We start from the raw sequence: 26,610 nt of genomic DNA, 5'->3' as shown, positions 1-26,610 counted from the left end.
TCCCTTTTGATTTTTTTTAACACCTCCTCAAGGAAGTTAAAGGCCACCTTTTGCTATTGCTAGGTTGTATTTTTCTAGGGGGAAATAGTTCTAGTATTGAGCTCTAAACTGAGGTTTGGAGGTCATACATGAAATAAGAATTTGAAAAATAAGACCAGACCCTAACCCATAGGGAGGACACAGTCAATAGCTTAGTACCCAAGCACAAGCATGTCTTTAAAATGGGAAAGTAGACATTGAGGTTCCTTATCTGCCTGACACCCAGGTGGGCAACCAACATGTGCAGAATTGAAACCCTCCAAAATTCTGTCCTCTTCCAAGCTTCTCCAGCTCAATGCACCATTGTGTCAGTGTAGGTCCTCCTTGAGAAGACACCAAGATAGAATTAAATGTTTAAGAGTTTACTGGGGCTATAGTTGTAGCTCAGTGGCAGAGTGCTTGCCTAGCATGTGTGAGGCACTGGGTTTGATCCTCAGCACCACATAAAAATAAGTAAATTAAAAAAAGGTATTTAAGAACTTACTAGGGGAAACAGGAAGGATAAAGAGAAGCAGAAGCAGAACTAAGCAGAAAATGACTCTGGCCAGAAGGGAAGGAAAGAGAATGGGGTAGAAAAACTCTCAGCCTGCAGAGCAGTTCTGAGAAAGTGCTGCCCAAGCTGACTGGAAGTCTTCCCTTCTTAGGGAAGTTCCTCCTGTTAGTCCCTCTTTACAGCATCAAGTGCTCTTTGTGGCATTAAGGATGGAATTATATACTTGACTATTTGTCTAATTTCCTCACTAAGGTGTGTTTTCTGAGGGCAGAGATCACATTTAATTTTGCTCATTATTGAATCCCCAAGCCTTAGCAAGTGACCACCCTTTGTAGTTGCCACAGAATATTTGTTGAGTGAAAGAAAAAATTACTTGATTTTTTTTTTCATTTTTATTTGCATCGTCAGGTGTAAAGTTAGGCATTCTGATTTTATAGAACAGTACTAATCAACTCGAGAACAATGAAAATCAGATGAAATTTTGATTCCACAAAGTAAAGGACTAAATTCTGATATTGAGAAATCACCCAGATGGGACCCTGACACTGTTCACATGTGTAATGTCTTTAAAGGAATAAGCAGGATGTGGGGTCTTTTTATTTTTATTTTTTTAGTTGTCAATGGACCTTTACTTATTTACATGTGGAACCAAGTGCCTCACACATGCGAGGCAAGTGCTTAACCACCAAGCTACAACCCCAGCCCAGAAAAGCAGGATTTGACCTACCTTCCATTGTTTCCTTCTCTCTTCCTGGCCTTCCTCCTGCAGAACAGATCTAGCTTCATTTTGTTCTCATGGAATTGAGAACTGTCCTACAAGGGAAAAGTCTTGCCCCAAGGCAAGGATTTTTTCCCCCTTTATAATACAAAATCCTTGCTCCAAGGCAAGGACTTTTTCCCCCTTTAAAAAGCGTCAGGGGAAAACACAGGTTGTTTTTCTAAGGTTATTATTTGCTCTGCCCCATTCCCCAACTGCCCTTGAGGGAAATACTGAAATTCCCTATATCAGCCACAGAGAGAGATCTCTATCATGTTGGGAAGATGCTCAAATCACAAATGTGAAAATCAAATCGACTCTATGCAGATTAAACAGTTTTTCTGCTCCAGTTTTCAGATTGCTTTATCTTTATCTTTGTACTGCGACCAAAAAAAAAGTATTTGTGCATGCTCTCTCTCTCTCATACCCACACCCACACATACACACACACCTAATTATATTTGGATGTGGAATCTTGTCAGCATATTGCAAAAGCTAGTAGGTAGAAATGCTTGTAGAAATATTTTCAGATTTCAGTGGCCTGTGATAGACAGAGCTGGATCTTGTAGGGGATTCCATTCAAACTCAACTGGCAGTGCTCTGCTGCCATAAACACCTGATGCAGTGGCCTAATTATAGAGGCTAATTGCCAGGCTAAGTTTCAAAAGACTGTAGTGCCTCCTCCGTCCTTCTAATTACTTCTCGGTCTCATTTCCAAACTTAAAACTATCCTGTTATTATGGAGACACCTCCAATTTAAACTGACAGAGAATGTGTATCATCAAGCATCCAGACAAAGGACTTCGTGGTTGCCCTCAAGAGACCCACCTAGAGGCTGTCCGGAAATTCTGTACCAAGGGTTTTTTTCCTTATATTGTTTCATTTCCTTCCTAAAATCAACGAGGTAGGTATGATTATTAATTATCCCCATTTTCCAGGGAAAAGAAACAGACAGCTAAATATTTTGCTCCAAATCAGCCAACGATATAAGGCCAGGGCTTGATCCGGAGGGTATCGGTGGGCACCACTTATACCAGGGACAAAACTTAGGCTTTCTGTGCCAGTTTTTCTTATCAGATGACACGTCCCCTATTACACTAACATCACTAGCTTTTTAGTTCTCTGCTGACCCAGGATGGAGTGCCTTGGTCGGGTCTCCTCTAACGGTTCCACCACAAGCCTCTTCAGGACAGAGCCCCGAGGGTCGCACTCAATCACCTGGCCCGCCGCCAACCCTCAGGCCCAAGTAGGCTGCACGGAGGGCAGGGGGGACACCCTCCCGCCCTGCCTCTGCCCGCGGTGAGGCGCGGGGGGCGGACCAGCTGCAGAGCGCGCACTCGGTGGGCCCGGCTCCCCGGCCGCGCGCAGCCCCGGGCCCGGCTCCCCCGCCCCCGCCCGCCGCGGGCCGAGAGCTCGGCGCGCTCGACCCCGGGTCCCGCCTCCCCGAGGTTTTCGCTTTCGCTTTCCCGCTGATGTCGTTGGGGAAAATTAAGCTGCCGAGGCCAGGCTGGCGCAGAAGCCGTTCCTGGCGAGGGGCGCAGAGCACGGCGGCGGCGGCGGCCGGCCTGGAACCCGGGTCCCGCTGCCCGCGCCGGGCGAGGTAAGCACAGCCCCTTCGCGGCCGCCTCACGGGCTCCTCCTTGCGGACCCGGCGGGCCCGGCGCCAGGCGGCGGTTGGTCGAGGGCCGGGATGGGGGCTCCCGGGGTGGGTCCGGGAGGGTCGGAGGCGCGGCACTGCTGCGGGCTTCGTGGCCTAGAACCTGGGAGGCCTCAGACGAGGATCTGGCAGTCTGGGGTCAAGGTGGGACAGTGGCAAGTCAGACCCCCTGTGCACACATTTCCTTTGGTAGCACACAGACCTTGCTGGGGTTTAACATTAAAGTGGAAGGGCGCATATAAAGTACCTAACAGAGTGCTTCACCTGAACTCAGCAAAGAGCATCCCATCTTCCTGTCACATTCAGCTGCAGCTCACAAGTATTTCTGCCTTTCTTGGTTTCCCAGGTAGAAAACAAGAGAGCAGCCAGGCCAGGATTCGGCCCCATTCCCACTGCCCATATGAAGTCAGGGAGCCCCAACCCCGGGGCTGGCATAGATGGTCAGAGATGAGTGCACCCAGAGTCTGAGCCCCTCCCCAGACCAGGGAAAGATCTGCCCACTGCAGCCCAGCAGAAGTGTGACGGATAAGGACTGCCTGGGCTTTGCCCTTGGCCAGGTACACACAACTCATTTGAGAATTGGGGTCCATCCCAGGTTTGTGAAGACAAAGTATACCCTTTAGAGTGCTCCCCATTCCTTGGCAAGTTACCCACAGGTCAGGTCTTGTAGGACAAGAATAGAAGGCACTAAGTGCTAAAAATAAATATTTAGGCTTTTTGATATATTAGAGTGATGACAGTTTTTGTGTGCCAATACCAAGAACCACCCCCCCACACACTCAACTTCTGTCCCAATAAAAGTGAATTTACCTGGCTCAGCCTTGGATGCAGTGGCACTCACCTGTAAATCCCAGGACTCAGGAGGCTGAGGCAGGAGGACTGGAAGTTCTAGACAAGCCTCAGCAACTTAGGCCCTAAGTAACTTAGCCAGACCCTGTCTCAAAAAGGGCTGGGGATGTAGCTAACTAATAATATGACCAGTACCAAAAAAAAAAAAAAAAAAAAAACATGATCAAAGACCCTTTTCTGAAACAGAAGATGATCATGATCCATGGTCCTAATTTGTAAAATTACCCACTCTGCCCCATGAGCCAGAAAATTAGGTTTTGTCTCTAGTTTTGTGGCTTGCTATCAATGAGGTATCCCTTGTCTCCTGTACTCTCTTCTGTCTCCCTCCTTTTAACTGAATTTAAAGTGTAATGGATGGTTGTTTCTCTTTCTTGATTTCTGTGTGGGTGAGAGGGTGGGAGGAGCAGGTGGTGTCCTGGACAGCATCCACATTTTACCACCCCAGGTTCTTGCTTCCATCTTCCTAAAGACTGAATGACTGGGCTGAAGACCAAACCCATTTTCCCACCCACCTTCTTTTCTCCATAGCTCGATTATTCATTGATTTAGTTAGTCACCAGAATGTGCTGTAGTTTACTTTTATGATTTTCTGTTAGGAAAATGTGTGGGATTCTACTTATTTTCCTTAGGTTCTCAGACCCAGAGAATTGAATTGCCACATTCCTCGGTTTATAACATACAATAATCCTTGAACTGTCTAGAACCCTTCTTTCCTTTTGTTTTATTTTGTTATTTTCCTCCTTTATCCTCCATCTCTCTCCCAACACCTCCTCCTCCATCTTAGGTAGCCATACTAAATGGGCATATTTGCTATTTGTCCTCCCAAACCTTTCATTATACATGCTTTAGAAGTATGTGTATCTTTGAAAAATGAGTTATGTTTTGCTTGGTTGTTATGCTTACCTGAATAAACACCATTGTGCTATAAATTGCATTTTTCCCCCTTAGCATTATGCATTTTGGTCAATTCATTTCACTGTATTTAAATCTAGTTGTTTCCTTCTGTTGTTATAAGAGATTCTCTGGGATGTATGTATGTATGTCTGGAAGGAAGGAAACGTGGATGGGTGGATGGTCAGACAAATAAGGCAGATATGACATAGCTGATTTCTAGGATGCTTGCATGTTGCCTTACTAAAACTTGCCACTTTGTGCTGCTGAATGGCTTCAGCAATTTCCTCCCACCAGCAGTGCATGAAGAGTCCCTTTTCCAACATTTGCCTATATTTACTATTATCTCATTTACTCATTTTTTAAATCTGGTATGTTACATTTCTCCTTTTTTGTTTTAATTGAGCATCTCTTCATATCATTTTTTCCTTTAGTGAATTGCCTGTTTATCTTATTTGTGCTTCTTTGCTTTTAGGTTTCTGATGTTTTTCTACATGGTTTGCATTTTGTATATTAATATCTTCGTGTATTAAAATGGTAGTCCTCTGTCAAGACATAGGTGGTTAAGTCTTCTCCTCATCTCGTCATCCATTAGCTTCATTTTAGTCTCCCTTTTAGTATTATCACTATTAATAGTTTTACTAAGATGTAATTTATATACCACAAATTCACCTGTTTATAGTTTATGGTGATTCACTGGTTTTTATTCTGGTATTTACAGATGTATGTAACCATCACCATCATCTGACTTTAAAACATTTTCATTACTCCAAAAAGTAACCCTGTACCCATTAGCAGTCACTGTCCAATGTTCCTCAGTATCTCCCTCCCCAGCTCTATGTAGATATTACTGTCCTTTCTGTCTATATAGATTTACATATTTCTGGTAATTTCCTATAAATATAATTATACAATGTGTGGCTATTGTGACTGGCTTCTGTCACTTAGCCGTATGGTTTTGAGGTTTATTTACATCATAACATGTATTAGTTTATTCCTTTCTATTGCCCAATAATATTTCATCATCTGGATATACTACATTTTGTTTATCCATCCATTAGTTCAATAAGGCCATTCCTTATTGAACATTTGGGTTGCCTCTACTTTTTGGCTGCTATGAATATTCACTTACAAGTATTCTGTGGACATTTACTTTCTTCTTTCTTTTATCTTTTACACTCCAGGAATCTTTTGTTACTGTTGTTTTTACCCTATTATGCCGTGAATTCATAGGGAACAGGTTCCAGCAGCTCGGCCTCCTTACCATGGGTTCTCTCGAATTGTGCTTCTCTGGGCTGAGCAGGCTGGTGCTTCAGTTGAACCCAGGCACTTTTCTCTTCAATTTCCTCTCCAAGTTTTGAGAAGCTATAATGGCTCGTAGGCTGCTTAACAGGTTCAGTGTGCACATTAATTCTCTAGATGGCAAGAATCTCACCTTTAACTTGTTTTGTTTGTTGTTTGTTTGTTTGTTTTTTTACAACACTGCCAACAGCATGCTGGGTAACACTGTACTCTTCTAGTTTTGTTATGGTGACATTTGTGGGCCATTCCTTTTTGAACAGTACTCATTCCTCTGATGTCTATAATTTCACCTTTCTTGTAGATTCGCCTGTATATGGCCAAAGGAATAACCCCATGTTTTCTGTAAGGCCTAGAAAACATTTATGGGATACCGTTCCTCTTTTCTTTGTGTTCATCATTTTGAGGAATTACTGACAGTTTCTATTGAAAGCCTCTGTTTTTATTTCTCTTGGGTATTTACATAGAAGTGGAATTCTTGGGTCACATGGCACCTCTGTTTAAACTCTGAGGAAGTACTCACTCCAGCAGCACAGGTGCTAAATTTGGAACAATACCAAAAAGATTAGTGCGGTCCCTCTATAAGCATGATGCAGAAATTAGTGAAGTATTCTATACATGTACATGTGTTTTTGGTGGGGGTGTACTTGGGATTTAACCCAGGGGCAATTCACCACTGAGCTATGTGCCCAACCCTTTTAGTTTTTATTTTCAGACAGGGTCTCACTAAGTTTCTTAGGGCCTCACTAAGTTGCTGAGACTGGCCTCAAACTTGCAATCCTCCTGTCTCAGCCTCCCAAGTCACTGTGATTATTGGCATGTGCCTCTGTGCCCAATGTGTTCCATATGTATTAAAACATAAAAATAAAGTCTGAGAAACTTCCAGATGATTGTTTTCTAGAGCAGCTACACCATGGAACAATTGTACCACCAGTGCATGAGAGCTTTAGTTTCTCCACATTCTCACTAGCAATGGTTATTGGCTGTCTTTCTTATTATAGCCATCCCAGTAGGTGTGAAGTTGTGGCTCACGATTGTTTTTTTTTTGTTTTTGTGTGTGTGTGTGCATATGTGTGCTTCCCTGATGGCTAATTATGTTGAGTCTTTTTATGCACTTATTAGCAATTTGTATGTTTTCTTTGCAGAAATTTCTATTCAGGCCCACTTTTAAAATTGGATTGTCTTTTTATTAAGTTATAAGAGTTCTTCATATCTTTTATCATATATATGAATTACCAATCGTCACCTAACTCAAAGTTAGGCCTGTGAATCCAACAGCTTTATACTTTAAACTCTTACATTTAAGTCTGTGATCCACTTATTAAAAAAAAAAAAACAGAAATCTGTATATGCTATCATTTGCCCCCATTTAGCTCTTTCTATTTGTGTCTTATTAATAAATCCTTACCTGACTAATGATCATAAAAAGTTTTTTCTATATTTTCTTCTACTAACTTTGTTTTCTTCCACATTTAAATTTTAATCCAATTGGATTTTGTTTTTATGACTATTCCTTTGTAATATGCTTTTACTTTTTTGTTATTCTTCCATTTTTCTTAGCTTATTACTTCTGTTCTTCCAGAAACTCTATTGAGATATTTCACAAAAAGTTCTCCTGCAATTTTGACTGAAATTGAATTGAAATCATAGGTTGATCTGGGAAGAATTAATATCTTTGAATGACAAAAAATTTCATCCATGTTTCTTTTTGTTTATTCATGCTTTCCTTTATGTATTTTCATGGAATATTAAAATTTTCTCTACTGAGCTTTTACTTGTTTTATTAAGATAATTGTTAGATTCAGTACTATTACAATTGTGATATCTTATTTTGTATGCATATTTCTCTCTTTTTTAGTGGGTCAGTACTGAGAAATGTAATCGTTTTCAGTGGGTTATTATATCCAGCTACTTTTCTGTATTTTCTTTCTTTCTTTCTTCTTCTTCTTCTTTTTTTTTTTTTTTTTCTTGGTACCAGGGATTGAACTAAGGGGAAATCAGCCACTGAGCCACATCCCCAGCCCTATTTTGTATTTTATTTAGAGACAGGAGCTCTCTGAGTTGCGTAGGGCCTCACTAGTTGCTGAGGCCAGCTTTGAACTTGTGATCCTCTTGCCTTAGCCTCCCAAGTCCCAGGGATTACAGGTGTGTGCCATAGAGTCTGACCTTTTCTGGTCTCTTAATCATTCTGACGGTTTTTCTGTGGATTCTCTTGAGATTCCTATTAAATAATCATATCAGTTGCAAACACTGAAAACTTTTGCCCCTCCCAATTTTATATTTGTTTTCCTTTTGTATTATCTCCTCATAGTGGCCGCTGTCTCTGAAACTCTGTTACATGGTAGTGGTGACAACAGACATCCTCATCTTGTTCCATTTCTTAAAGAGAATACATAGTTTCTTTGTGAAGTAGGATGTTAGTTATGGGTTCCTAGAAAATAGGCTTTATCAAGTAAAGGAAGTTTCTTTACTGAGGACCTGAAATCCCAAGGAAAAGAAATAAAATCCTAAGCATTACTTTCTAATAAAAATGTAATAACAAAGTTTATTACGCGTGGTGACTTAAACTAATCAAGCTATAAAACAAAGAAGGTGGTAGAAAAGACATGGCTTTGTTTTAATTCCATAGCTCTGAGAATTTTGTTTTCCTTTTGTGTTACATGTTCAGCATTGAACTAGCATCAAATGCTCATTCTGTATCTGGCAAGATGATGAGGTGATTCCTCCTCCCACCAGTTTATAGTAACCTTAAGTTGGACAATGTTTCTTCTTTTTTCTATTTCTGGATAAAATTCATTTAAGAGAGAAATAGTTTGGAAGTTGGTAGGTTACACTTGTAAAACCTGGGCCTGAGACTTTCTGGGGAAGAAATTTTTAAACTATATTAATTTCTTAAATGGTCATTTTAGCAACTTTTGTTTTCTAGAAATTTATTCATTTCATCTATATTTTAAAATGTATCATCACAGTCGTTTATCTTATTTTAAAAGTTTTAAACATCTGTTATATTTGTCATTTCCTCCTTTTTCAAGTCTTTTTTTAAAGTCTGTCAGTTATCCTTAATAGTCTCCCTAGAGCTTTGTCCATTTTCAAATAAATACTTTTGGGTTCTGTTAACCAGCTTTCTTTTTTATCCTCTACATCTCCCATTTGGCTGAATCTTCTCTTGTGTTCATTATTCATTTATTCACATTTCTCTGGCCCCATGAGTTTCTTAGTAGATTCACATGGGGCAGACATTTGTAAAGTGAGATGGAGAAGCCCACTCCGGCCACCTGTGAACCCACTCTCCATAGGGCTACCCCAGTTAGAATGTTGTTGGGTTTTTCTGGACCCTTTCCTATCTTGTACAAACATTATTCTACAACTTTCCGAATTATGGGAGTCATGGACCTCTTTCTGTCATCTATGCTCCCCCACACATATACACCTTAAAAATGGAGTACCATAATTTATCCATCCTCCATTCATGGGCTTTAGGTTGAAAGACTTGGCTTTTATTTTGATCACTGGTAACTGTGGTCTTATTAATGGCATTTTGTGTTACCATTTATTTGTCATGAGTTCTTTTTCTTCTTCCTTATGTCTCTGAATTCGTCAAGGTGTCTTGCCCTTCCTGTTTCTTCTATCTTCCTTCTTTTTCTGTAGAGATTTAGAAGTCCTAAATCTGACAAATATCAAAGTAGCAAAAATTAGAATCTATAACCTCATTCCAAACATGAGAACCTCTCCTCTTCCTCATCTTTCCCCAACAGACACATATACACATATAGGAATTTTAAAAAATAATCTGGAAGCTTCCAATTGTTATTAATTCTCTATGCTTCAGAATATGCTTTTCCTTTTCTGTTTTAGAAATTTTAGTCATCTGTAACCTCTTTGTATGATTGCATATTACAGTAGGATAGGAAAGTTTAAATGTCTTTCTCCTAGCATTTTCATTGACTTAACTGAAGATTTGTAGAGAATTATATCTTGTGAGTAATGCTTCTCTGGGGCTCTTATTTTCTCAAAAGCATTCTTTGGAATTCATGCTGTTCTGATCCTCAGTTGACCTTTGCTGGCACAAAGACATGCTGAAATATTTGCAAATGCTGAAGTCACTTCCTCATGTTATACCAAATTTAGTTCCACTTGCATAAACCAAGCATAATATCAGTTTGTGTAAACTGACCACTAACAGAAGGTTCATATAATAACCTTACCCTAGGATCAGGGACTGGCTAGAGAAAGATGAAAATAGCCCTTAAAATATTCAGCTGCTGACTACCTTACACTAAAAAAGTTTAAAAGTTTTAACTATTTTAATATTTTTGTTTATAATACTTAGCATTTATGAGGTTGAAGTGAAATGGGCACTCCCACAGTAAAACTATGGTAAACACTGTGCATAATGTTCAGGCTCAGTTTGTCAAAAGTATTTTAAACTTTCTCTACCTTTTATGCCAATTCTGTTTCCAGGAGTATCTCTTAAGACACATTTCCCATGCACAGCTATGCCAGGTCCTGCAGGGTAATTCTGTGGGGGACACATGTGCCACACTGTCCATCACTGGCTTGCACAGAGAGAAGGTCATTCTCCTGCTCAGTTCCTCCTGAACCTTCTGATCAAGGGAAGGAGACAAACCTCAGCTTGGTGCCAGTGTGTCTAAAATTAGGTCTTTCCAAGCCTGCCTAATCTTCCATCTGAAATAAAAGAATGAGCAAAAAGGGATAGCAGTATTTTTAACTCCATTTTAGCCATAGTGTTTTGATTCTAATAGATTGTATTTGTTTTGCCTTTTTGTGGCAAAAAAATGCTGTTTTTCCATTTATAATAGGATGTACTTTAAAATATATTTATTTAAGGACAGAAATTAGTTGATTTAAAGAGAAATGTTAAATTTAATACAGATGGTATTTATGGCAAAATAGTAATGGCAATGCATGGTTGTGGGAACAATGACTCTTAGGAAATAATTAGAGGTATAGACAGATTTAAATCAGGGACATGCCTACATATGAAATGTCACTCCCAGTGTGATTTATATTATTATAAAGTTAGAAATTACCCATATGATACCTTCATATGATGGAATATTACAAAATATTAAAAAGCATATTTAGTGATAGTTCATTTATAAACTCAAAAAAGAGTATACAGCATCCCGAGTTTGTTAAAAATAAAGTATATATATGCATACTTTGTTAACCAAAAAAAATTGTGTGAGTGCACACACACACACACACACACACACACACACCACATTTAAAAATCACTAGGAAAAGAAAGACTGGAAGAAAATATTTCCAAATGGGTTATCTCAAGATGACTGGGATCAGAGAAGATTTTTACATTTTTCAGTAATGGACATATGTCAATTTTGTCACTAGAAAGAGTAATAAACACATATATCTATTTTTTAGTTATTTTGCTACCTAAGGTAGTACTTACTTGCCTGGTATTTTGCCTTCTGCAGGTGCTCCTTGGTCCTTTCATGCTCTAGTTAGGTCTTTGTGGCCACAGGGGAACAGTATCCCAAGACTCCCTTGTCAGCTCTCATTACACTCCAAGGCACTTGGTTTTGGTGGGTGTATATTTAAGCTGCAGGAGTAGAACAGAGAGAGTATTTCCAAAATTTTCTTAAATCATTACCATTGCTTTTTCTTCTCAACCGTCCCACTAGGCAGAACCAAATTAGGACCCCACTTTTTAAGTATGTGGCTCATTATATTAGGAATGGAGTAGATGCTGAGAGAAGGCCTCCTAGTTTCTTATTTGTTTTTTCTTTGCTTATTCTACTTTCCACTGACCATGATTTTTCCAGACGTTGTATATAATCATGGTTCTGCATCACCTGAGTTGAAGATGTATATATATTTCAAATTAGATACCTTCTTTACAGAATTACAAATTCCCTTTTCAGGAAAAGGTTAAAAAAGAAAAAGAAAAGAAGAATTCACTGCAGGTCCTAATGCTTGGCAGAAATAATTGCCACCTTTTGCCTAGTAAAAATTCCACAAGTGTTATTTCTTAGATCTGTTCCTGGAGATTCCTGGGCTCCTCTGTGGAAACGGGGTTCACAGGTGAGTGAGTAAATAGAGTGGTCTCATAACCCTGGTGCTCTGCTGTTTCCTTCTGTAAAGGTATCGGGTCCCCAAACAGTGGCCAAGTGCTGAGCCTGGAAGAGGCCTGCTGTGGCTTCCATTAAGACCTCTCTCCCTCCTGAGTCCTTCAGCTCCACCACACTTCTTCTTCCCCTCTGCCACTGCCATGCCACTAGCTCTCACCCCTGTTGCCTGGACGCTGCAGTGGCCTGCGACTGCTCCTGCTTCCCCTTCCCCCTTACTCCCAGTCTGTTTTTCACAAGAGCCAGTAGTGCTGTGTAACAAAGTCTCCTTATCACTATTTTGCAGTTCTGGGCCTCAGAAATCCTGAAATGAAGGTTTTAGCAGGGCCTCTTTCTTTCTAGAAGCTCTAGAGGAGCATCATTTTGTTACCCTTTCCAGCTTCTAGGGGCCACCTGCATTCCTTGGCTCATGGCCCCTTCCTTTTGTCTTCAGAGCCGAAGAGTCCTTTGCACACTGCATCAATCTGACATTCTGTAGTCAATGTCCCTCTGCCTTCCTCTTCAAGGACTCTTGTCATTATATACCTGGATAATCTCCCCATCTGCAGACTCCTAACTTAGTCACATCCACAGTGCCCTTTTGCCCTATAAGAGGACACATACACAACAGCCTCCAGGGGTGCAGACATTTCCTTTTTTGGTGGGGCCATTTTTCAGCCTACCACCTAATATAATCTTTTAAAAACACACATCCAACCACACTACTCCCTCCATGAGACCCTGTGTGGAGCTTCAGTTCACAGAGGATAAGACTCCAGCTACTCTTGTGGCTGGGAGTGCCCACACCCCTTCTCCAGCCTTACCCTGCCTTCTCTCCCCACTTACTGTCCGTGGCCCAGCCTGTGTGCCTGGCACACTTTTTACCATGTTGCTGCTTCTCCCCACACTGCATTCCAGGCTTTGCCTCAGACCCAAGAGCATGCCCTTCCAGAAGCTCTCGTAGGGACTCTGTGCCCTTCCTCCATCACACTTACCATAGTTGAACATCTTTGCATGTGTTAAGGTGTTTATTTGGTTAACATCAAATGTTCCTCTTGTGAAAATCCTCCATGTGGGCAAGGGCCATGATTACTTGATTAATCAAATGTTCCTTATGTAAGTATTCCATACAGGCAGGAACCAGTCTATTTCTTGCCCACAGTTGCAACTCTGGCAAGGCGCCTGGCATGTTGCTGTGGGCCAGAAATGATATGGTTAGTAAGTACCTGGAACGAATAAAAAGAAATGAATGAATATTAACAGCATTGCCATCACTCTCTGCCCCCTTCACCCCACTTTTTCTTCTGCCCATCATTCATTGCCTTTTCTATCGTCACCTCCCTCCACTAGAATGGACATTCCCTCTCAAAGCAAGGACGCTATCTTGTTTGTGCACAGCTCTCCTCAAGACCCAGGGCAGCATCCAGTCCATAATAGGCACTTGATAAATATCTAGAGATGAATGATCTGCAGGATATTCAGAATCTCCTTTGGTTTTCATTGTGGGCCTCTCTTGGGAATCAGGTGTTATCAAGTTCTTCATTTTAATTATTCAGCCTCATTCAACAATCAATCAAATCAGTGGGGACCTTCAACATTCACCTGTTGCAGGAAGGATTAAATAAATTAATAAAAGTAAATTATTCAGGGGTTACGGCTCAGTGGTAGAGCACTTGCCTCGCAAATGTAAGGCACTGGGTTTGATCCTCAGCACCACATAAATATAAATAAATAAAGGCAATGCATCCATCTACAACTAAAAAATATTTTTAAAAAAGTAAATGGTTCAGAGCAGTGTCTGACAGCAGCAGCCCTGTGTGAGAACATGCTACTGCTGTTAAGAAATCCTTAAATCCATGGTTGAGAGTTTGGGCTGACTGTGCTGTATGTGGTGGGATACCAGGCACAAACCATGGTTGGCTCAGCTGACCTTGGCATTGTGTAAATGCGCCTGGTCTTCCTCCAGGGCTGAAGATAGGAGAGGGCTTCAAAAGGGCGACTGGAGCCATGGCGTATGTTTTTGTCCTGTTTTGCCTGCAGATGGCAGCACGCCCTGGGCTTCCCTGCACTGTCCCAAGGCTGGACAGCAGAGAAGCAAGAAAATGGACTCCCTTCTCTGGGAGACTTGCTTGAATGCCAGCCATGGGTGAGTGTGAGCTTGACCTGAGTTTTTCTCTTCATCCATTTACATGGTTTGTTTTTTAGTATAGTAATTGGTATAAATCACACATATTCAATTGTGAAATAGTTTGACTTTCACAATTTGTTTACAAAAACAAAAGCCATAGTGGTGAAATTAATCCTAGCATGTTGCAGAGGTCATCAGGGTCAAGGGGGCATCCTCTGCATTGATTGTAAGTGTGGTGTTTCTTCCCGTCTACACTGCGGACCATCTAGGGAGGGGATACCCACCCAAACGAGTTCAACAAGTGTGTGATAAGCTGGAAGTTTGAGGTGCAGGGACATGTACAGCTCATGTACTGCCAGAGAACCATCCTGGTCTGGCAGATTCCCAGGATTATGCCTTCCTGCCCAGACCCTCATCCTCTTGGTGGACTTCTCTGGTTCTCTCCTCCTCCCATGACTATCACAGCTCTATCTTATTTATCCAAAGACCCAATTTGGAATAGTTGAATAGGAGATTGCTTATGCTCTATTTCTATCCCATTTGTTAGCTTTGTGCTCAGCAGAAAATAATTCTGGGTTTCATATTTTGGAGTTATGGTACCTCCTCCCCTTCATGCCAACAGCTTCTACACCACTTCTTGCTGTTCTGCTGAGCAGTCTGACAAAGACCTTCCCTGAATTTCAGTACCTATTAGGTTTGGGGGCTGACCTTCCCTTAGATGCAACACCTGCCTGAGAGGATCCTGTGACATCTTCCCTTAATATCATGAGTCTTTCTTGCAGAAAACTTGATTATCCCTTGCTGTCACTCCAACATGTGCGAGCTGTACCCTGCACTGTTTGTATTTGGGGCTCATTACATGGAATCACAAACATTCACAACTGGAATGTTAGATTAGGATTTCAAACAAAGGTCTCCATGAGAGTTTATTGTGCTTGGAAGCAGGTGGTATTTTGCAGATCAAGTTTGCTACAAAGTGTTTTGGTCTGAAATAATTAATTTTTAAAAATATTTCAATTTTGAGTATGCCGTTTAAAATCTCATTTCCTTCTCTTCTTAAATTTGACTTTCATTTATGTATTTATTTTACCCTTGATGATGAGTTTATCCTTAAGTATAGTCAATAACCTAGTTTTAAAAAAAATTAATTCTGAGCACCGGCTGCACGTCAGCACCAAATGAGCTACAGAACTGACACCTCATTCACTCGTCCCCAAACCTGGAAACACGTGATATCATTCCTTAATTACAAATGCAGAAACCAAGGCCCAGAGATGAAATTACATACAGAGCTTAGATTTACAGAGCAAGCCAGGGTGACTGCCCAACACCTCCCCCTCTCACCTTATATCAGAAAGTGAGTCTGGCTACCTGTGGGTAGAACGTGAATTACCTTTGCTCTTGTTCTGACCTGAAAAAAGGAACATAGTGAAATTTATAGGAAATAAAATTTTAATTCCCTAAACAACTCCCAGCTCTAAATGTTCTGCCCCAATTTTACATAGTTCTCTCTCTCTCTCTCTCTCCCTCCCTCCCTCCCACTCTCTCTCTCTCTCTTTTTTCTTTTTTTTTCTTCTGTCTGAATTGAACCAGTGGCACTGAACCACTGAATCACATCCCTAGCCCTTTTAATTTTTTATTTTGAGACAGGGTCTCTCTGAGTTACCTAGGGCCTTGCTAAGTTGCTGAGGCTGGCTTTGAACTTGTGATTCTCCTGCTTCAGCCTCCCAAGTCACTGGAATTACAGGTGTGCACCACTGTGCCCACCTTTTAATATTCTTGTAAAAAAATTAAGAAAGAAATTAAGTGTGGGTCTTAAGGTCTCTCTTGAAATAATGTGGAATTGGTTTGGGTGGCTTGGTACAAGGACTTTTTTTCCAGCTGTATTTGGCAGAAAGGGAATGGGAAGTAGAGGGTGGACCAGAGAGAGGAATGACATGGGAGGAGAAGCTGGGGGATACAGGATGCCATTTGTTGCTGGCTCAGCTTCCCTGGAGTCCGTCCCAGGGCAGAGGCTGCTGCTGGCCCTCTGGGTGATGTGGTTCGCATGTACCTCTACATCTAGTTTCACGCTGCTTCTGACTTTAAAAAGTCCTAGTGTTGGGCTGTTGCTTTTTAGTAAAAGCAAGTACCATGAGAAGTGTACTGAAGGACAAATCATCCCCCAGGGGACTTTTATAGACACAGTCCTAAAAACATTTCCGGGCTGATTTTTTTTTTTTTTTAAGTACCAGTTTTCAGTTTAACTGTGTTTTCCTTCCTGAAATATTTAAGTGAGACTAATTCTTGTGACTTTTTTTTCTGTCCATTGTTTTTGGGGAGTTCCTCTACTTATCAAGTCAGGGTTGGAAATAGAAATGATTTTTTCTCCCACACAGACCAAGCATGCAGAAATGGGAGTAACTGTGGGGGATATAGCTCAGTTGGTAGAGTGCTTACCTTGCATTAACAAGGCCCTGGGTTCTAATCCTCAGCACCACAAAAAAAAAAAAAAAAAAAAAAAAAGGAAGTGACTCTTTTTTTGTCTCCAATTTAATTTCTGTGACTTTCTCTTCCTTTTCTTGGGAATTTGGGGAAGCATTTAGAGGCATTTTAAAGAAAATTTAACATGTCATTTCAGGTGAGCCATTCAGCAGGAATTTCATGTGTTTTTGTTTTTTGTGGTGCAGGGGATTGAACCCAGTGCCTCGAGCTTGCTTGCCAAGTGCCCTATCACAGAGCTGCATCTGCAGCCCCCATATGCCTTTTAAAATGCCTAGTGGATATGGACATTATAAAGAAAAGGCTAGTGCCCTCAACAATCCTGTGTTCCTGTTGAGTCGTCTAAACTTTGTTCCTGCCTATTAGTAACGTGAAATACGCACCACTGAGTGCCCATAAAACCTTCAATCAGGGAAGACCTTCTGAGACCTGCGCTTAGGACTTTAGTAAATTAAGATAGGAGAAAAGAATACAGGTCTCTGTTCTAGACACACAGGGCGGGGGGATATGGGAAAGAGTCTAGAGTGACTGTACACTGGGTAGGTTGTTGGCTGGGTTTTGGCTGTCAACCCACAGAGTTTGGATTTGACACCAAAAAAAAAGGAGTCAAAAAGTACACTCACACATTGCTGGTGGGACGGTGTGATCACTCTGGAAAGCAGTATAAGATTCTTCAGAAAACTTGGAATGGAACCACCATTTAACCCAGCTACCCTAATCCTCTGTTTATAACTCAAAGGACTTAAAGTCAGCACAGCGATGTGGTCACATCAATGTTTATAGCAGCTCAATTCACAGTAGTTAAGTTATGGAACCAACATAGATGTCCTTCAATAGATGAATGGATAAAGACAGTGTGATACACACACACACACACACACACACACAATGAAATATTACTTGGTCTTAAAGAAGAATGAAATAATGGCATTTGCCAGTAAATGGATGGAACTGGAAAATATCATGCTAAGTGAAATAAGCCAATCCCAAAAAATTAAAGGCTAAATGTTTTCTCTGATATGTCGATAATAATTCATAATGGGGGGAGGGCTAGGGAAGAAGAGTTACTTTGGATTTAGGCAGAGGGGATGGGGTATTGGGATAGAATGGATAGTAGAAAGAATCAGACATTATTACCCTGTGAGCATATATGAGTACATGACCAGTGTGATTCTTCATCATGTGTAACCAGAAGAATGAGAAGTTATACTCCATTTATGTATGATGTGTCAAAGTGCATTCTACTGTCATGTGTAACTAATTAGAAGAAAATTTTAAAAACAGAAAATAATAGACTTTTGAATAAGTGTATTATTTTGAATAGGGGGACCTCTTACTATTTAAAATAAGAACTTTAATTTCCATTTTACACCTGAGAAAAGTAGTGCTTTCTTTTCACATAATTCTCCAAGGTCACACAGCTGGTGGCAGTTGGATCTGCCACACCCTGGAGTCCACACACTAGCTGGCCTGCATTATCTGCAGCCACAGGTTGGCTTGCGTGTGACTGTGGCTCCACCCAGCCCTGACCTGGTGTGACCCATGAGTCTATACATGGCTTCATTTGCTTGTCAGTGTCATTCCCTGGACTGAACAGTTATGGGGTGAAAGGGGACTCTGAGTAAGTCACTTCCCAGCTTAGCTGAGGCTCGGGAAAAGCAGAGGCAGGAACTTGGCCAGGCCCTCATGATCTGCACAGCAACAACCTAAACAAGTTCCAAGAGCTGCCAAGACTGCCGGGGAGCTTCAGAGATAGGGAGCCCCCCACACACGTACAAGTCTCTCCTCTGAAGTGGGAGCTGCAGGGCTGATGGAATCTGGGCGAGGTGACAGTACAGCTGCACTCAGGGCACAAGTTGCCTCCCATTACTGCCCTGATTCCCCAGCGCAGGCAGGAGAGCTTGGGGGGTTGGTTTGTACTGAAGTCTTCCAACCATTCCTTTATTGTTTCTTCAGAGTGCTCATCAAGTAGTTCAGCACTGATTCTCATGCTTACAGCAAGAACTAAAGGGCCCACATCCCTGCCCTCATGGGGACTTGCATTTCAGTGGGAGCAGTAAAGCAGGGAAGAGAACAGGGAAAGGAGGAGCGGGGTGGGCTGTTCTCGGGAGGAGTATTTGAGCAGAAACCTGGTGAAGTAGGGAGCAGAGGATCTGCATATCCAGCTGCCCCAGAGGGACCAGGAGGTTCACAGTGCTGAGAAGGGGTTGTCTGGGGAGCAGAAGAGGCCTGTGGTCAGGAAGTGAGGAGGGGTGTGGGAGGGGTGTGGGAGGGGCTGTGTGACAAAGGGTGGGGCCACACTGCCTTGCAGCTACTGCTCTAGGAAGGTAGGATTTTTTCTTTGCTGACCCTGAGTGGGCTTCAGGTGTGCTCCTGGCTGGCCACAAAAGCTACAGCCCTCCCAGAGAGCCTTTTGATGTCCCCCTTTTTATGGTCCTTTTCTAGCTACTATAACCATCAGGAGTTCTGTTTTCCACAGCTATGAACCCTGTTAAGAGGAGGCTCTGAGGGGAGGAGGGAGGATTACCACATTTGGAACCCAATATTAACCAATTTTGTCATAAAATCAAATGTCTTTAAGGCCAGAAAAGATATCCTTGGATATTCTATTAAAAGGCTTAAATTTGGAGACTGGAGTTGTGGCTCAGCAGTAGAGCACCCACCTACTGCGTGTGTGACACTGGGTTCCATCCTCAGTACCACACATGAATAAATAAAAAATAAAAGTATTGTGTCTGCCTACAACTAAATTTTTTTAAAAAGGCTTAAATTTGGTTGGAGAGGCTCCACCTTGACGACAGAGGGGGACTTCTATCATCACTGTCCCCTCCCCTAGGAGCCAGAGGCTGGGGCTCTGTCTCCTTCTGCCCTACAGCTGAAGACCTAACCTGGTCACCCCTTGCTTGACCTCTCTGGTCTTACCCCTATAATTTGGCTAATTGTATTATTCTTATCCAAATGGAGGGAGAGGAAGAAAATGGCTTCCTGAGGGTCTTTCCCATCTTGGACATCTCTGATTCTGTGAATACTGCAAAGCTCCTTGAGTTTTGTCCAGGGGATTATGATTTATATTTGTTTTACGTAAACCCTTTCCTCCCCCCTTTTTTTCCCTTTGCTTCCAAAATGTTTTTACATCTGTTCTTGATCTTTTGAAAATGGCTCTGTATGTTTGTAGTCAAGACCATAGAAAAACACAATTCTGACAGCCAAATCCACCTTTGCTAACTGTGACCTTGCGCGTGCGTGTCCCCTAACAACCTTTTCCATGGTTTCCTCATCTAAAAATGGGAATTGCAAAGGGTGCCGTGAGGATAGGTTCGATGCTGCTTTCGTGGCCCCCCGTAAAACCTCTTGGAGTGTCAGCCCGGATGCTGATGATGTACTGATGATTCCCACTCACCCCCCAGGGGCGGGGGAGAGGGCAGGAGGGCGAGGGTGGGGGGTGGGGAGCTTCGACCACAGAGGTTAAGTGACTTGGCTAGCGTTATGTGGGAGTCAGAGGCAAAGCTGGAGTTAGGAGCCAGGGCTTATGGAGTCCCAGGCCAGTGTTCTCTCCATGGGATGCTGGATTCAATTTGGTTTCTAGGAAAAAATGTTAGTATCAATAGTTGTGTATCCAACGCTTTAGTAGCTGGTTCTAGCTTTTGTAGGGGATGGGGGGACAGGTTTCCTCAGCACACAGGAACCTCAATCTTCATCATGGAAAGCCTCTCTGGAAGGAGTACTCACGGAACAGAGGACAGAACACGCTCCCCTTTTGTTCTCCGAAAGCAGGCGCTCAGGGTGCTCCCAATACCCTTCTCCCCTATGCCTGGCTGTGGGCCAGATCCTGTAGGTCTCCCTGGGCATCGGAGACCTCCTTGGAGCCTGGAGTAGGGAGCAAGCAGATGGGCAGGCCCTCCCTCCTATGCCAGGACTCTGGGGCTCAGGCCAGGGAACTGGGTGTGGGGAGAGGCATGGACTCTTTACTAAAGAGTTGTTCCCATCGGGCTGTTTGGAACCTACTTTTGCACTGTGGGGCAGGGGCATCAGACATCTTTCCAGTTGTCCTGGTCACCCTGTTGCCTGGGAACTATTCTCACTGGTCTTAGATAGAGTGGTAGCCCTTGCTCCTGACAAAGTAGATTTAAGGACTACCCAGGTTTGTTGTTCCCAGGGAACAACAGCACTTTGCACTTTGCTCAGACAGGGTAGCCCAGGGGAAAAGCCCACACACAGTGAAGCCTGGGGTTGAAACTCAGTTCTGTCCTGGTGCATGTGGGTGGGTGAGCTTGAGGGTGTGCTTAGGAAATTAGCCTCTCCAACTCTGTTTCCACATCTGTGAAATGGGAGTAAGAATATCTACCTCACAGATATGCGGTATGGATATATGGACTGCACAGCATGTGCCCATGTGGCAAGCTATTTTTATCCTCATTATTAGGCATATCGGTGGGCTCTTGCAGTCTGTAGGTGGAAACAGCTTGCATATGTGGCCCAGCCTCTTGCAGACTGGGCACTTGCTATGCCTCAGTATTCTAGAGTGACTGAACCCAATATCTCAAACTGCTCTTCACTACATTGTTATTTGCTGTGATATTCTGTTACCCAGGGAGGATAATTAAGTTTGCAGAAGTGTACTGCCATATCGTTGGTTTCTCTGCATCTTCTGTTTTTAGTTCAGCATCCTTGAAAGAAAAAAATAGTCCCATTGCTAAAAATACATTGAAGGTTTACTATGCTAAGGGTTTCATGTAGATTGTCCCCTTTAATTCACATAACATTCAGATAATGAAACAGAGAGAAAGGTTCAATAATGCCTAAGACGATACTGTGATCATGCAGCCAACCTGAGCTTTACATGTCCTGTTCCAGAGTCCACACTGGTCTCTGTACTGCCCCCGCTGAACATTGCAATGACTGAGTTAGTGAATCGGTGACTTGGGAGATCATCTAGGTAGCCTGGTCTATCCTTACCCTCCAAGGCCCTTTCTGAGTGAGCTGTGCATCTCAAAGGGGGGAAACTATTCTGCTTTAGAAGCATTCTGGCTCTTTCTATTTAGGGTCTTCAGGGATAGGTTCTTCTTGAGCCCCTTTGCAGTGTCTCCTTGAGGCTAGCTATTCATCCTCAAGAGTTAGGAGATCCATTCTGAGTGTACGCCCAGTTCTCTGGTGGAAACCAGGAGACACAGAGAGAGGGGGTGATGTTCCACCAGTATGTGGGTGGCAGGATCTGCTGCCCCTCTGACTGTGGTGTGTGACATCCAGGATGAATGTAGCCAGGCGTGTTCCCTGCCTGCCCTCCAGCTGTTATGGAAGCTACATGCAACTGGTTTCTTCCTCAAAAGTCTGCTCCTGTCTGACTCTGGGAGCAGGGGAAGTGGTTTGTGGGTCAGTGGGATTGTTGCAGGAATCAGGCTAGAAGGGGCAAGTGGAGAGTAGGAGAACTCACACTTTATTTTACGCTGGTGGGCCCAGAGGAGATCAGACTCCAAATTCTGAGCACCCATCTCCAGTTTTTCACTACATCTATAGGCTATCGGCTACCATAAAATTTTTATTCTACCCACTACATGGTCATGCATGGGGATTCTAGCGGGAAGCATGTTTACTGAAGTAGAGTGTGATAAGGGGAAGAACTGGCTCCTCTTACAAGGCCTTGGATAGATAGATGTCTGGGCTTGGGCCCAAAGCCTCCACAGAGACGTTTACATTTCAAAGGGGAGTAGTTAGATTTCTAGGGATAGTTATTTACAATCCAAAAGGTAGGAGTCAATAGTGTTAATCAGGTTTCCTGAAGAGGGGTTGATTAGAAAGGGGAGGGGAACTCTCCCTTTCTCAGGCACTACTTCTCATGGCAGTGTTCTTAGAGTTGACTTCCAGGCCTGGGTTTGTCTTCCATTATAGGATCACTCCATGACCTGTGTGACTGGCTTGGCTGGCAGTCCCTGTGGTGACAGGAGAGGTGGATCTGCTTATCTAGGGACCCCGGAGCCTAAGAACCAACATGCCTCAGGACAATAAGCATTTATTACGCTTATGGGCCGTTAGACAATAAGCATTTATTGAGTACCTACTGTATGCCTAGAGAGACCACGTGAGAGACTCCAGCATGTGAGCTGGGCAGGCAACCAGTGGCCACCAGGGAGCCCCAGTGTGCTCAGGAAAATCTGCAGCTGGCGGTGGGGCCAGGTTGGCTGTGCTGCTGTTTATCCCAGCAGCTCCATGACAACCAGGAGATAAATACCTGAGATCAAGCAAAGCCTGGAACAAGATTAGGTGTCTGGGTAGGGTGGGGCCTGTACTGATTTCGAGACCCTTGACTGACCTGTGTTTTCTGGTTGGCTATTTAGGGTGCTTAATCCGTTTGCCCACCCTACTGCAGAAGGTACTCAAAGTGGCTCCATTTAGCAGGTGTCTTAGAGAGAAGAGGGTGTCCTGAGCTTTCTCTGAGTGGAATGTTGAGGTTTATTCAGCCCCTGGAGGGTCATTTATGAGCCACCAGCTGAGCTGGGGTGGGGGGGGGCAGAGCTGGCTGCCCGTGAAAACACAACCTTTGCTGCCAAAGCTGGTTTACAGCATTTCTGTGCTCACCTCCTGGTCTTTTTGCAACAAGTGGCCCCAATACCTTCCTGCCTTGAAGCAAATCATGTGACTTAAAAGAAACAAACCTGACCTCAATTATCAGGTGCAAACATCAGACACTGGGAGTAACCTGGAGGCCAATGTCTCTGGTTCTCCAGCATAACTATTAAGAGGACCCAGGCTCGGGGTGTGATAAAGGCTGTCACTCACAGTTTATGATTTCCAGTAAACCAGAGGGCTTCAAGGAAGTGCCAGGGGCAAGTGAAAAAATCCAGACCTGGCCCTCTGCTGGCAGAGCAAATTCTGCAGGGGTGAGAAGGGCAGAAGCAAGGCCACAGCTCCTGAAGCCAGAGCCACCCCGTCTGCCCAGCTGCAGGAGGTGGGGCCAGTTCCTGCTCCCAGCCAGGCAGCTATGGGCACTGGCAGGGTGGGGAGATGGGAAAAGGAAGAGGTCCTATGTGTAGTGGCCACTGTGCTGGCCTCCTGCTGGCTTCTAAGCCCGCTTGGAACTCATTCCTCTGTCCTCTGGGCAATGGATAGTTTGAGCTGCTCTCACAGAAAACTGGAGGAGAGTTCCCAGTGTCTGTGGCCTGCAGAAGGACTGGGTTTCCTCTGCATCTGGTCTGAATGGGGAAGTGCAGGCCATGAGGAGGCTGCAAGCAGGCAGCATTATCCCATCTTGGACTGGGAAGGGAACCTAGGTCCCCCTCCCACCCTTCACCACTATGAGGGACACAGGTCTCTAGGCGCTTCTGCTTTTTTCTGGAGTACCTAATCTGGCAGCAAAGATGGAAGACATACATCAAATTAAATCAGCATGCAATGAGAGAAGTATGGACTCATTTAAGAAATATTTAATGACCACTACATACCTCTCATTGTGTTAGATACCGGGCATGCAAGAGTGAGCAGACAAGGTCTTTGCTCAGATGGAGCTACATGCTGGTGTGCGATCAAGTGACTGAGTGACTGCTTTGCACTGGGTGGCAATTAAGGGGATACTTGAGAGAGAAGAGTGAAGAGCAGGGAAACCGTCATAAGGTCCAGTCATCCGTCCTGCCTGCTGTAGGGGTGGGAGAGCCAAGGTGACAGGAAGAGATGAAGAAGGTTTTCAGACTTGTGGCTTAGTTAAGTTGGTGCTTTGGGGTATGTGGCAATTCTTTTCCTGTTTTCTGAATTATGGCCCAAACATTCATTCAGTAAACCTTTGCCGGGTACTTAGTGTGCCAGGCACTCTGCTGGATGGTGGTGAAACCAAAGTGAAAATGTAAAGTCGCCTTCTCAAAAGTGGTCAGTGTGCTGGGAGAGTTAGCCAGAAACCAAGGCAGTGTGGTGAGTGCCATAGGAGAATCACAGAGCCGGGTGCAGTGGCGCATGCCTGTAATCCCAGCAGCTCGGGAGGCTAAGAGGAGGATCTCCAGTTCAAAGCCAGCCTCAGCAAAAAGCAAGGTGCTGAGCAATTCAGTGAGACCCTGTCTCTGAATAAAAAATAAAATAGGGCTGGGGATGTGGCTTAGTGGTCAAGTGCCCCCAAGTTCAATCCCTGGTACAAAAAAAAGAAAAAGGGAGAAGGAATCACAGAGGCTAACAGGAGCATGTAGGCAGGCTTCCCACTTTGAGCACTGAACAAAGGAGATGCTGTCCAGCAAGGCTCCCCAGAGGAGATGACACCTGAGCCATCCTGAAGGATAGAGTGAGGTTAGTCAGAAGAAGGCAGGGGGCATATTCCTCTTTCTGGCATAGAGAGGGCTCTGTGAAAGGCCTGGAGGGCAGGGTAAACAAATGTGAGAAAGATGCTGGAAGGTCTTGGAGATGGACAGTTCTAGGACCAGTTGCAGAAGACTTTGCTCTGGAGCTTGGATGAGACAGCCAAGAGTAGCTTGTGGTGTTAAGACAGGTTACTGAGGGGCAAGTCAATAGCGGTGAAGGCTTGAGGACAGAACACGTTGAGTTTATGAACCACTAATCAGAGTCACTCTCCAGACCCTGCTTCCCTCCAGGGGACCATCTCACGGAAGGGCCAGTTCACTCTAAGCAGCCATTTGCCAAATCAGAATAGAAGATAGGCCTCAAGTAGGCACCCAGGTGGGAGCATGCAAGTAAACATCCAGGTTTGACTCCCTGGGGACAGGGATGCTGAGTTTAAAACCTGTTAATCTAGAAATAAACCCAGGCTTTACATTTAAGGCATGAAGACCTTCTCTGCAAAATCCCTTTCTGGCCAGTCTCCCTGGGCTACCCGCTTGTAAAGGAGATGTTATCACCTCCCAGTAAGTGCCTAATTTGTTTGTGAAGTAAGATAATCCTGTGTGTTTGTTCTGGCCTGCTAGGGGAGACAGGAATTTCTCCCATCTTCCTCTCTAACCTACTCTAATGGAGTACATCCATCTGTAACCTACTGCCCTTCTTTTGTTCCTCCCTCTCATCCCCAGTCCCCAGAGTACATGGTTATCCACTTTACACATGTATTACTCCTTATAAACATTCCAGTATGGTTAACAACACCTATCTGCTTTAAGTCACCTCAACCATGTATGTGATCTGTTGAAAACCAGGAAGTAAGAGTAAGCAAAAAAGGCAGAGAGTCCAAAGTCCAAAATAAATGAACATGCATTTAGGACTTGTGGACTTACTACATTCTCAGCACTATGCTAAGCTCATCACATTCTCTAATTTGCTTAATCTTCTATTTGCCTTTGAAGATCTACCCTTCCACCCTCTGTACCCACTCTGTGCTGGGAGCTGACCTGATAGGCCACATCACCCACTTCCCTTGCCTCTGGCTTCTGGTTGGGTTTAGCCAATGGGAAGCACCAGCAAGAGATCCAAGGACATAGGAAGATGAGGTCAAGTGTTGATTCACTTGGGTCCTCATCCAGTTGCTGCAGGCCAATTGCATCCTCCCCACTGGAGCTCAGAGCTCCTGCCAGATGTCCACTCCAACAGCTCCCTTCTCTGGGCCCTTGTACCTCTTCCTGTCCTTTACACCTAGCTCCACAGTACTTCACTATCCCGTGTGAGTTGCCCTCAGCTCTTCCCATATCTTTGTAAATAAAGTTTGAGTATGGCAGCTGTGTCCTGCAGGACCTTACTATGCAATAGTTTTATGAGGTAAAGACTGTATAGGCCCTCCTTTAAGACAAGGAACCTCCCAGCATCTTGAGAGGCTGAGGCAGGAGGATCACAAGTTCAAAGCCAGCTTCAGCAACTTAGTGAGGCCTAAACAATTTGGTGAGACCCTGTCTCTAAATATAATATTTAAAAGGGATGTGGCTTGGTGATTAAGTGGCCCTGGGTTCAATCCCTAGTACAAACACACACACACACACACACACACACACACACACACACACACAACAAGGA

The 26,610-nt window shown here is 43.6% G+C and overlaps 2 long non-coding RNA genes, 1 other non-coding gene and 1 pseudogene across 4 annotated transcripts in view; 2 read left to right on the top strand and 2 right to left on the bottom strand.

Annotated features, from left to right (window-relative positions):
* Positions 1–2,686: 2,686 nt before the first annotated feature.
* LOC113190698 (uncharacterized) overlaps positions 2,687–26,610 on the top strand; it is a 64,868-nt gene continuing 40,944 nt past the window's right edge. The window contains exons 1-2 of one of the 2 annotated variants that reach the window (XR_013344150.1): positions 2,687–2,889; positions 14,115–14,220. This is a non-coding gene — a long non-coding RNA (uncharacterized LOC113190698). The remainder of the gene's footprint in view (positions 2,890–14,114; positions 14,221–26,610) is intronic. The other variant, XR_013344148.1, reaches the window with a different exon arrangement.
* On the bottom strand, positions 5,901–6,348 carry LOC113190697 (large ribosomal subunit protein eL21 pseudogene; annotated as a pseudogene).
* On the top strand, positions 6,501–6,607 carry LOC113190710 (U6 spliceosomal RNA). Its single transcript, XR_003301812.1, has one exon. It is a non-coding gene; the product is annotated as a U6 spliceosomal RNA (small nuclear RNA).
* Positions 9,493–11,491, bottom strand: LOC113190699 (uncharacterized). Its single transcript, XR_003301809.2, has 3 exons — positions 11,420–11,491; positions 10,423–10,671; positions 9,493–9,652 (listed from the first exon to the last, which is right to left on the bottom strand). It is a non-coding gene; the product is annotated as an uncharacterized LOC113190699 (long non-coding RNA).

This window comes from Urocitellus parryii, chromosome 1 (genome assembly GCF_045843805.1).
Source record: "Urocitellus parryii isolate mUroPar1 chromosome 1, mUroPar1.hap1, whole genome shotgun sequence".
Taxonomy (NCBI): Eukaryota; Metazoa; Chordata; class Mammalia; order Rodentia; family Sciuridae; genus Urocitellus; species Urocitellus parryii.
This window is presented reverse-complemented; position numbering and strand designations above follow the sequence as displayed.